The sequence below is a fragment of the Aegilops tauschii genome, chromosome 4 (genome assembly GCF_002575655.3).
Source record: "Aegilops tauschii subsp. strangulata cultivar AL8/78 chromosome 4, Aet v6.0, whole genome shotgun sequence".
In the NCBI taxonomy this organism is placed as follows: domain Eukaryota; kingdom Viridiplantae; phylum Streptophyta; class Magnoliopsida; order Poales; family Poaceae; genus Aegilops; species Aegilops tauschii.
This window is the reverse complement of record NC_053038.3, coordinates 155722905-155734675: the sequence shown is the minus strand read 5'-3', so window position 1 is coordinate 155734675 and position 11771 is coordinate 155722905.

The window sequence follows — 11771 nt, the reverse complement described above, 5'->3', positions numbered from 1 at the left end:
GGTGGCGTAGAGGCGGCGAGGCTAGTGAGAGGGGTGAGGGAGTCCTGGATTAGGGGGTCCTCGGACAGCCGTACTATATCCTTTAGCCGGATTGTAGGACTATGAAGATACAAGATTGAAGACTTCGTCCCGTTTCCGGATGGGACTCTCCTTGGCGTGGAAGGCAAGCTTGGCAATACGGATATGTAGATCTCCTCCCTTGTAACCGACTCTGTGTAACCCTACCCCCTCCGATGTCTATATAAACCGGAGGGTTTAGTCCATAGGACAACAACAATCATACCATAGGCTAGCTTCTAGGGTTTAGCCTCTACGATCGTGTCCCCCGCCTCCTGTTACCATCCGCCTTAGACGCACAGTTCGGGACCCCCTACCCGAGATCCGCCGGTTTTGACACCGACATTGGTGCTTTCATTGAGAGTTCTACTGTGCCGTCACCGTAAGGCTTGATGGCTCCTTCGATCATCGGCAACAATGCGATCCAGGGTGAGGTTTTCCTCCCCGGACAGATCTTCGTATTCGGCGGCTTCGTACTGCGGGCCAACTCGCTTGGCCATCTGGAGCAAATCGAGAGCTACGCCCTTGGCCATCAGGTCAGGTTTGGAAACTTGAACTATACTGCCGACATCCGCGGAGACTTGATCTTCAACGGATTCGAGCTCATGTTAGGTGCGCCGCACAATCACGACGAGCATGACTTAACTCTGCCGTCGGACAGTGTTCGGGAGATCACACCTGCAACCACTCCGGCCCTCAATCCAGAAAAAATTGCGCCATCTGAGGACGGGTGGATGGACCCCGCCAAGGAGGCCGCATACTCAGTGGCGATAGAGCCGAATACTGACTTCACCTCCTACGAGACCCGCGTTGTCGAACCGTTGGATTTGTCCCCGGCCATAGGCTCCGAGCCGCCTGCGTTCGTGCCTATCGAATCCGATTGGGCACCGATCATGGAGTTTACCTCCACGGATATCTTTCAGCACTCGCCCTTCAGCGACGTGCTAAACTCGTTGAGGTCTCTCTCTGTGTCAAGAGACCCTTGGCCGAACTATGTCCGGCTAGAATGGGATGCGGACGGCGAAGAAATTCGCTCCCCACCCACCACCCACTTAGTAGCCACTGTCGACGATTTAACCGACATGCTCGACTTCGACTCCGAAGACATCGACGGTATGGACGACGATGCAGGAGACGAACAAGAACCACCGCCCACAGGGAGCTGGACTGCCACCTCATCATATGACATATACATGGTGGACACCCCCAAAGAAGGCGATGGCGATAAGACAGCGGAGGATAACCCCTCCAAGAAGCAATCCAAGCACCGACATCAGCGGCGCTGCTCTAAGTCCTGCCATAGCAAAAGCAGCAATACCGGCACAAGAGACAATAACGCTCCGGATACTGCCGAAGACGACGACAATCCCCTCCAGCCAGACCTCGAGCCGGAGGATGAACAAGCTAGTCCGCCGGAACAGGTAGCAGATGGAGAATCAGAGGATGACAATTACATGCCTCTCTCCGAAGACGAGGTGAGCCTCGTCGACGAAGAATTTATCGTGCCTGAGGATCCCGTGGAGCAGGAGCGCTTCAAGCGCCGGCTTATAGCCACAGCAAACAGCCTGAAGAAAAAGCAACAACAGCTTCGAGCTGATCAAGATCTGCTAGCGGACAGATGGACTGAAGTCCTTGCGGCCGAGGAATACGAACTCAAACGCCCAACCAAGAGTTACCCAAAGCGCAGGTTGCTACCCCAACTGGAGGAGGAAGCATCAGAACCCACCTTACCAGCGTATGATGCGGCTGATCGGCCACCTTGTGGCCGAGACAGAGGGGCATATCAGCCCGAAGTCCAGCCTGCACCCCATCGCCAGACAAACAAAAACACCAAGGCCCGGGGCAACACGCGGGACCTGCGAGACATATTGGAAAACAAAGCAGGACATACAAGATCGATCTATGGATCACGGGGTTGCGCCCCAACGCGTGACGGTGATCGTCACGCCGGATACACTAAAAGCAAGCCCGACCGGGCCGAATACAGCAGACAAGACTTGTATGAACTACGTCGTGACATAGCCCGGCACAGAGGCGCCGCACACCCCCTATGCTTCACCGATGAAGTAATGGATCATGAATTCCTAGAAGGGTTTAAACCCGTGAACATTGAATCATATGATGGTACTGCAGACCCCGCGGTATGGATAGAGGATTTCTTCCTCCACATTCACATGGCCCGCGGGGACGATCTACACGCCATCAAGTACCTCCCGCTAAAACTCAAAGGGTCGGCTCGGCATTGGCTGAATAGCTTGCCGGCAAACTCCATCGGAAGTTGGGAGAGCCTGGCAGATGCATTCCTGGACAATTTCCAGGGCACTTATGTGCGACCGCCGGATGCTGACGATTTAAGTCATATAACTCAGCAGCCAGGGGAATCGGCCAGGAAATTCTGGACCCGGTTCCTAACTAAGAAGAACTAAATTGTTGACTGTCCGGATGGAGAGGCCTTAGCGGCATTTAAGAATAACATCCGTGACGAGTGGCTCGCCCGGCACCTCGGTCAAGAGAAGCCAAAATCCATGGCAGCCCTCACAACACTTATGACCCGCTTTTGTGCGGGCGAAGATAGCTGGTTGGCTCGTAGTAACAACACAACAAGCAAACCTGGCTCATCAGAGGCCAGGGATAGCAACGGCAAACCACAACGCAACAAACACAAGCGCCGCAAACATGGTGAAAATGCCGAAGATACGGCAGTTAATGCCGGGTTTAGTGGCTCAAAGTCCGGTCAGCGGAAAGGGCCCCTCAAAAATAACAATTCGGGTCCGTCCAGTCTGGACCGCATACTCGATCGTCAATGCCAAATTCATGGCACCCTAGGGACGCCAGCCACCCATACTAACAGAGAATGCTGGGTCTTCAAACAAGCCGGCAGGGCAGGCGCCAAAAACAATAAAGGGGGGTCTCAAAGCGATGATGGCGATGAAGAGCCCAGATCACCGAACACAGGAGGGCAAAAGAAATTTCCCCCGCAAATCCAAACGGTGAACGTGGTAAACACCACCCAAATTCCCAAACCGGACCCGACACGCACCCCTAGGGATGCCGACTTAACGGAACCAGCCGTCCCACAATATAAACTAGGGCCGGTCACCTTCAACCACACAGATCGTCTGGTCAACGCCAATCAGGGCAATCCAGCCGCACTAGTCCTTGACCCAATAATTAACGGGTTCCGCCTCACACGAGTCCTTATGGACGGCGGCAGCAGTCTAAACCTGCTTTATCAGGACACAGTGCGCAAGATGGGCATCGATCATTCGAGGATCAAACCCACTACAGCCACTTTCAAAGGCATTATACCAGGTGTTAAAGCCAGTTGTACAGGCTCCATTGCCCTCGAGGTAGTCTTCGGATCACCAGACAATTACCGCACCGAAGAGCTAACCTTCGAAATCGTCCCCTTCCGCAGTGATTATCATGCACTGCTCGGATGAACCACGTTCGCTCGATTTAACGCGGTGCCACATTACGCCTACCGTAAGCTCAAGATGCCTAGTCCAGGCGGCGTCATCACGGTTAAGGGAAAGGCCGACCTTTCCTCCGGCAGCAACAAGTACACCGCTGCCTTAATAGTAGAAGCAATGAGCAGCACCTTGCAGCCGAACCTCGAGTCGACGGCCAGGCTCCTGGATACCGCCAAAGGACTTCGAACTACTTCACGGCAGCATAGCCCGGCTCGTCCAGAGCCCAATTAAACACTCCGGCGAAGGCCAAGATAGGCCGCATACAGCGGCTCAACCACTCTCCGGCACACAAACATTTCTTACATTTCATTTGCAGGCTCACCTTTGCGTTGACCAGGACGGGCAATATGGAGGCAGCCCGAACGCGCGAGGGAATCCTTAGATGTTCCCCACGATGACCATCCGACTATACTACGGATCCCCACGCAGCTTTGTCCTCCCTGGTATCAGCAGGTGCCACAGTCATATTTCTTTTCCATTATTACCTGTCTTATACGCATCGACGTACTATTCAAATAAAATATGTGGATTTGTATGACACTTCTCTGCTGTCATTTCTTATTAAAACTCTTTTGTCAAGTGGCATCCGTACGCCGCGATATGCCTTTAAACGTGCCAGGGGCTTCGTTTTACCCACAGTACGGCAATAAAGTCCGAACACCTTCGTGGAAGTTCGGCACCCCGAACTTATAGCATTATATGCATCAGCTCCGAATCATGTCTTGGGTCAATAGTTGGGTTTGCCCGGCTCCCATGTTTTGGTACCTTACGTTCCGCTATATCGGCTAAGGTAGCACTGGGAGAACTACTGCGATTGTGTCCCGGTTCTTCCGGACGAGCACCTCAGTAGAGAAAGCCGAAAACTGACTGTCATGATACGGCGAGAGCTGGTCAGCTGTTCAAGAGGTCATAAAATCTTTAAGGATTTCTCCCGCATAATGCCATAACCAATGCAGCGTGCGATGGATCGGTTTTTTCTCCGATCAGGCGCTTATAGAGCCCCTAGTACGGTATTCCGAACACGAGGGGCTGCGCCTACCTTACTAACGCTCCTATGGCTAAGTGAGAGTGATAAAGCCCTATAGTCCGATTGCCTGGTTCGTTGTGCTGAGCACCTCCTTCGAAGGACCCAAAAATGGGATAAAGAGTGCTCACGTTTATCCCGAACACCCCCATACTTCTTACGTGGGGGCAGAAGCCGACGACTGGCTAGCTCTCAGGTTTAATATATAAAACGACCGCACAGGAGGGTAAACTTTTATATAACAGGAAATAAATAGTATAAATGACCCTGTTCAGACATTTACAAAGGATGACATGATTCGCATTCATGTAAATATAATTTCCTTGGTGTATAGCTCCGCTGCAAGGTAGGATCCTTTAAGGACATTTTCATAATATAATTCGGGCTTGCGGTGCTCCTTCCCCTCTGGCGGCCCCTCGGTCATCAGCTTCTCAGCATCCATCTTCCCCCAGTGCACCTTTGCGCGGGCGAAGGCCATTCGCGCACCCTCTATGCAGACCGACCGCTTGATGACATCAAGTCGGGGGCAAGCGCTTACAAGCCGCTTCACGAGCCCAAAGTAGCTGCTTGGAATCGGCTCGGCGGGCCATAGCCGGATAATCAAATCCTTCATGGCTAGTTCCGCCGCCTTATGCAGTTTGATCAGCTGTTTCAGTTGATCGGCAAAAGGCACCGGATAATTCGGTGCCAAATACTGCGACCAGAAGAGCTTATCCGCAGTGTTCCTTTCTTCGGCCCGGTAGAATCGGGCGGCATCCGCTATGCTGCGGGGCAGCTCCGCAAACACCCCTGGAGAAATTCAAATTCAACATCAGAAACATAATCTTCTCCTCAAAAACTTGCTTTACAAGGAAAAAGCCTTACCCGCCGTGATCTTCCTCGCCTCTTGGATCCCCTGCAGGGCGCTTTGGGTTTCCCCCGGGGTATCGCTCGCGGCCTGATGCGCCTTGGTGAGTTTGGATTCTTTCTCCGTTAAACTCTGCTCCAAGGTCTCGCATTTCTTCACGGCCTGTTGCAGCTCCTGCTCAGCTTTAATAACCCTGGCCTCGCACTTCTCACGGAGGGCCTGCTCTGCGGCTGCCTTTTCCTCGGCATTGGCCACAGCCTTCTTAAGAGCCTCGACTTCAGTCATCATCCCTAGAGAAAATCAGGGAACATATTCTATAATACTAGAAATTTGATCGCACTAAACGCGAACAAGACTTGTGCATACCCTGTTTATCTCCCAACTGCATTTTCAACTGGCCAAGTTCTTCTTCGGCCCGCTCCAAACTTTGATTCAGTCCGGAGATTTCCGTAGTATGGGAGGCAGCAGCCGCTATAGACGCCTGCTTATAACAGAAGAGAAATAGATGTCATTCAATGAGTCTTCCTGCGAACATAAATTTGATCCTCTGTCCGGTTTCTTCTTTCACCGAACAGTGTATCAGGGGCTACTATCCATACTATGACACTCTTCGAAAAACATACCTCAAAACCTTTTATAAGGTTGATACAGGCTCCATTCAGTCCACTCTCAGCAGACTGAATCTTCTCAATCACCGCACCCATAAGGGCACGGTGTTCATCGACGATGGAGGCGCTCTTCAGTGCCACCAACAAAGCATCCGACACCTCTGGTTGGACAGAGGTTGCCGGTATACCCCCTCCAGCTGAGAAAGGCTGCCTGCTTGATTCTGGAGCCGTATTGGTCTTCGGAACTGCATCCGGTTGGGAGCCGAATTCAAGATGGCCCCCGCCGTCAGCTCCCATGGGAATTTGCTCCCCCATGTGTTCGGCCCCTGAAGTTTGACCCCCAGGCGCCGCCTTCATGGTCTTTCCCTCTCCTCCTTGGTCGGGGTCCCTCTGGGACGAAGCCTCGGTGGTATTCACCTGTTCGAAGGAAGGGGCCTTCGGGGGCGTCCCGCTTTCCATAGCATCCGACCTCAGCGAATCCTGTGATGAGGATGTTCGGTACGGGACCTCGCTGGACTACAAAACATATGGCTCAGGTTAAAATATTATGCCATGAGGAGTCTGGACGCATAAACGTGTTCGGACTGTATATACTCACGGGTTCACCAGGGGCTGGGCCCTGGGATCCCACGTCGGGCCGCTGTCGGCGGTGGCCGTGGACTCCTCCGGAAGAGGAGCTTTTCCCCTTTTGGGCGACTCGGCCTCCAAGTGTGTGGAGGCCGTCCTCTTCTTTCTTTCCCCCGTAGGGGATTCATCTTCTTCCTCCTCCTCGTCCTCTTCGGAGGCGGAACGGGCATCAGAGCCTTCGGATATTGTATCCGAAGTGCCGCGGTGACGAAGGCCTACCCGGGTCTTCTTGGCCCCCTTCTCGGCCGTCTTCTTCGGCACCTTGTAAGGCGCTGGGACCTGCATCTTCGTCAGAAGTGGGACGGCCGGTTCTTCGGGCAGCAGGGCCGGACAATGGATCCGCTCCGCCTTCTTCGTCCAGCCCTAGGAGGATTATGGAAAACACATTAAGCGCTTCCCTTGGATTATGCGGACATAAAACGCGATTACTTACCGAACTTCTAGGGCGGGATAGTTGGTACCCGCGGTCTTCGGCGGAGTCCGGCCATGATTTGCTGGACTTGAAAAGCACCTTCCAGATGTCCTTGTGCGAGGAGCCGAAAAGCTCTCGCAAGGTTTGGTGCTTGGCCGAATCGAATTCCCATAGATTGCAAGTCCGGTGTTGACAAGGCAGGATCCGGCGAACTAACATCACCTGGACCACATTGACGAGTTCAATGTTCTTGTCTCCCAAATCTTTAACACGTGTCTGGAGCACTGACAATTCGTCGGACGAGGACCAGTTCAGGCCCTTCTTGACCCAGGATGTAAGCCGCAGGCGGGCACCGGATCGAAACTCGGGAGTAGCGGCCCATTCCGTGCCGCGCGGCTCGGCGATGTAAAACCACTGCTGTTGCCACTCCTTGACGAAGTCGTTAAAGGTGCCTGTTGGCCATGTAACGTTGGGCATCTTGCTCACCATAGCGCCCCCGCACTCGGCGTGCTCACCACCCACTACCTTGGGCTTCACATTAAAAATCTTCAGCCATAAGCCAAAATGTGGCGAGATGCGGAGAAAAGCCTCGCACACGACAATGAATGTCGAGATGTTGAGGAAGGAATTAGGGGACAGATCGTGAAGATCGATCCCATAATAATACATGATGCCGCGAACGAACGGGTGGAGGGGAAACCCTAGCCCGCGGACAAGTGAGGGAGGAATACAACCCTCTAGTGGCGTTCCGGGGTGGGGACGGTCTGTCCCGCCGTCGGGAGACGATGGCTGATTTTCTTGGCCAGATACCCGGCCTCCCGAAGCTTTTTGATATCCGTCTCCCGGACAGTAGAGGCCATCCATTTGCCTCCTGCTCCGGATCCGGACATTTTCGGAAAGCCTTTGTGGGCAGAGAATATGAACGCTTGGGCGCTGGAGCTTGGGCGGAGGGGAATGGATCGGGAAGAAGAAAGCGTGGGTGCGAAAGGGAGTCCTTATCCCCTTATAAAGGCAGCAGGGATTCTGCGCCTCCCCACTTGCCTGGTAAACCCGCTTATTCCCCAAGCGCCGTAATTGATGGCGCGGTTGGGTTACCCACACCCGTATTGATGAGAATCCCGTGATAAGGGGACACGATCTCTGCTTCGACAAGACGTGCCAAGAAAACCGCCTTGCAATATGAGCAGTTGCTGGTTGAGAAAAACGTTTCGAATAATGACCGGGCCGTGGTGTGATGTCATGCTGCCAAATGTGTCAGCAGATTAGATCTGTGGAAATATTATTCTCTCTATGGTGGTATGTGGAATTTGTTTTGCAGAGCCGGACACTATCCTTGTGTTCAAAATCTTCTATGGAATATTCGGAGGAGGAACCCGCCTTGCAATGCCGAAGACAATCTGCACGCCGGACTCATCGTCATTGAAGCCTGGTTCAGGGGCTACTGAGGGAGTCCTGGATTAGGGGGTCCTCGGACAGCCGGACTATATCCTTTAGCCGGACTGTAGGACTATGAAGATACAAGATTGAAGACTTCGTCCCATGTCCGGATGGGACTCTCCTTGGCGTGGAAGGCAAGCTTGGCAATACGGATATGTAGATCTCCTCCCTTGTAACCGACTCTGTGTAACCCTAGCCCCCTCTGGTGTCTATATAAACCGGAGGGTTTAGTCCGTAGGACAACAACAATCATACCATAGGCTAGCTTCTAGGGTTTAGCCTCTACGATCTCATGGTAGATCAACTCTTGTAATACTCATATCATCAAGATCAATCAAGCAGGAAGTAGGGTATTACCTCCATCGAGAGGGCCCGAACCTGGGTAAACATCGTGTCCCCCGCCTCCTGTTACCATCCGCCTTAGACGCACAGTTCGGGACCCCCTACCCGAGATCCGTCGGTTTTGACACCGACAAGGGGGCGAGACGAGTGGACGGCAAACAGAGTGTGAAGGGAGCGCCTTCTTAATAACGAGCGCCGGCCGCGGCACGCCAAAACCAGCGCGCGAACCTTTCCCGCGCGCTGGAGCGCCAAAACGAGCGCGCGCTAGGCCGACTTTTCCCCCCGCGCGCGAACCTTTCCCGCGCGCCGGAGCGTCAAAACCAGGGCAACGACATGGCCGCTGGCATGATCTATACGCGCGCGGTCATGAAATAGGTCGGCGCGTTGGGCGCATTGCCGACCCAAATCTAAAAGAGGACGGACGCCGGACAAGCGGCCGACCCAAACGGACAAAAAGCGGACAAAAGCGCCGTCCGTTTAGATCGGCCCGTTGGAGTTGCTCTAACCCATGTGGTGTGGATGGTTGGCAGGGCAGAAAGAATAACACAAAAGGAAGATGCATGGTCTTTTAGTCGCTGGAGTACTTGTTTATACCCAAATACTTATCAGTGCAGCTGCGCTAATTGGGTTTCCCGGGCGCACACACTATGCGACAAAAAAACTCACTTTGCATCTGAGCAGACATGCCATAAAGGGTGTGTATCGTCGTTACAGTACAAAAAGGTATCTGGTCCTCGTCCCATCCGAACACAAGTGAAGGAAGAAAAATACGTGCATTTATTTGGGTTTTACAAAATTTAAAAAGCCATAACTTTTGATTCGTGTATCGGAATTTAGATTCATTTTCACCATTGGGTTTTTCACGGCGAGTTCTTCAAAACTAGATCCCATATGGGTATATTTCGACAAACTTTATTTCTGAGCAACTTTGGGTGCTGTAGAGGCAACTTTAGTATTATAGGAAAGCAACTTCTTAGTTTGCCTACTATAATTGCCTATCAAGGAGAAGTCCTTAATAAGTTGCCTCCCATGACCATGATGTTCACTAAATTCACATATAAGTTGTCTTCCACACAATCGAGTATGCCAACACTATGTTTCAGAGTACATGCAGCATGAGCTACACCGACAGACAACTTGTCCTAGTATCGTAGCCAACTAATTAGCGATGACATGCAAACCGGGCATCATTGTTAGGCAAGTAACTATCATTGTCAAGTTCTCGTGATTTGTTGGGACAGTTGCTTGGATTCGTTTGGAACAGGTTTTTGCATTTGTGTTTTTTGTAATATAGTTGCTTTGTTTTGGTAGACAGTTGCTTGGATTATTTTGCTACAACAATTTTCATTTTGTGTTTTCTTTGTAATTGACTTGTTTTGGATTTTTGTTAGAATAGATAAGTTGCATGGGGAGGGGAGAGGGTAAGATAGCTGTCCACAAAGGCTATTCAAGTTGGTCATATGTTTTTCTGTCTAAAGTAAACAATCTAAGTAGGAATGCTAGGGACAGTTGCTTGGTTTTGCTAGGACAATTTTTTCATAGTTGTTATTTAGTAATGCAGTTGTTTGGATTAGATAGTATAGTTGCTTGGTTTTGTAGGATAGTTGCTCGGTTATGCTAGAATAATTTTGCATTGTTGTTTGGTAATACATTTGCTTGGTTTTGCTATAAACAATTTTGCATTGCGTTTTGGTATTACAATTGCTTAGATTTGCTCGGACAATTGCTTAGATTTTTTGCTAGGAATGGTAGCTTTAGATCTTGCTAGAACAGTTGTGTGGCTTGGTTTTGTAGGATAGTTGCTCGGTTATGCTAGAATAATTTTGCATTGTTGTTTGGTAATACATTTGCTTGGTTTTGCTATAAACAATTTTGCATTGCGTTTTGGTATTACAATTGCTTAGATTTGCTCGGACAATTGCTTAGATTTTTTTGCTAGGAATGGTAGCTTTACATCTTGCTAGAACAGTTGTGTGGATTTCTGCTAGGGGGGGGGGGGCAGTTGCTTAGAGTTTGCTAGAACAATTGCTATATGCAGATGTATATAGTTGCATATACACACAAGATGAGTTGGACTTGCACACATTTTCTTGATTTTCTCATTTTACACAAACCAACCAATAGGAAACACACATGAGTTGCTTGTTGAATGCACTGAAATTGCACGAAACACCCAAAAATTGCTTTTTTAGGTCATACTCAAGTGCATAACGATCTAAAAGTTATTGTCCTTGTTTCGCCTCCAATAGCTCCGTCGATGGTGAACTTAGACTTTTCCATATGTAGAAGGTGCATCATATTGTGTGTAGTTTTCTCATTTTTTTTACACAACCAACCTAATAGGCGGTCCTACTGGGAAAAAAATAGCACTAAAGTTGCCTTCATCGTATCCAAAGTTGCCTCGAAAAAAATTCAACGAAATCTATCTATATGAGATCTAGTTTCGAAAAACTCGTCACGAAAAAGCCAACTGTGAAAACGAAATTGAATTTCGACACTTAAATCAGAAGTTACAGTTTTTTAAACTGTTTGGATCCCCAAATAAATGCACGCGAGGATATGGTTTCTTTTTTAGTGAACTGCGGTCATGCGCGTCAGTTACTCTTTTCCATATTTGGATGAGCGCTAGTTCCTATCACTGGGCGCTCGCGCGCCCACTAGCCATGTCGGCACATACTACAAGATAACATTCCCATCCTACCATCCCGATGTGTTGGAAAAAAATCTGGTACGACCGGGTCGTACGAAGCCGATCGGGAGACCCGGTCCCGCGTGCGCCATCTGGCAGTACGAATCTCAACGCGGTGCTCGCCAGACTTCGAGCCCCACCCTATTTCCCACCGTCCACGCCCCGTCCTCAGTTTGTAATCTGATACGTCTTCCAAAACAGAATTACATCTCCGTCTCTTGCATCTGGGAGATGCAAAAGTTGTATTTTCTACAC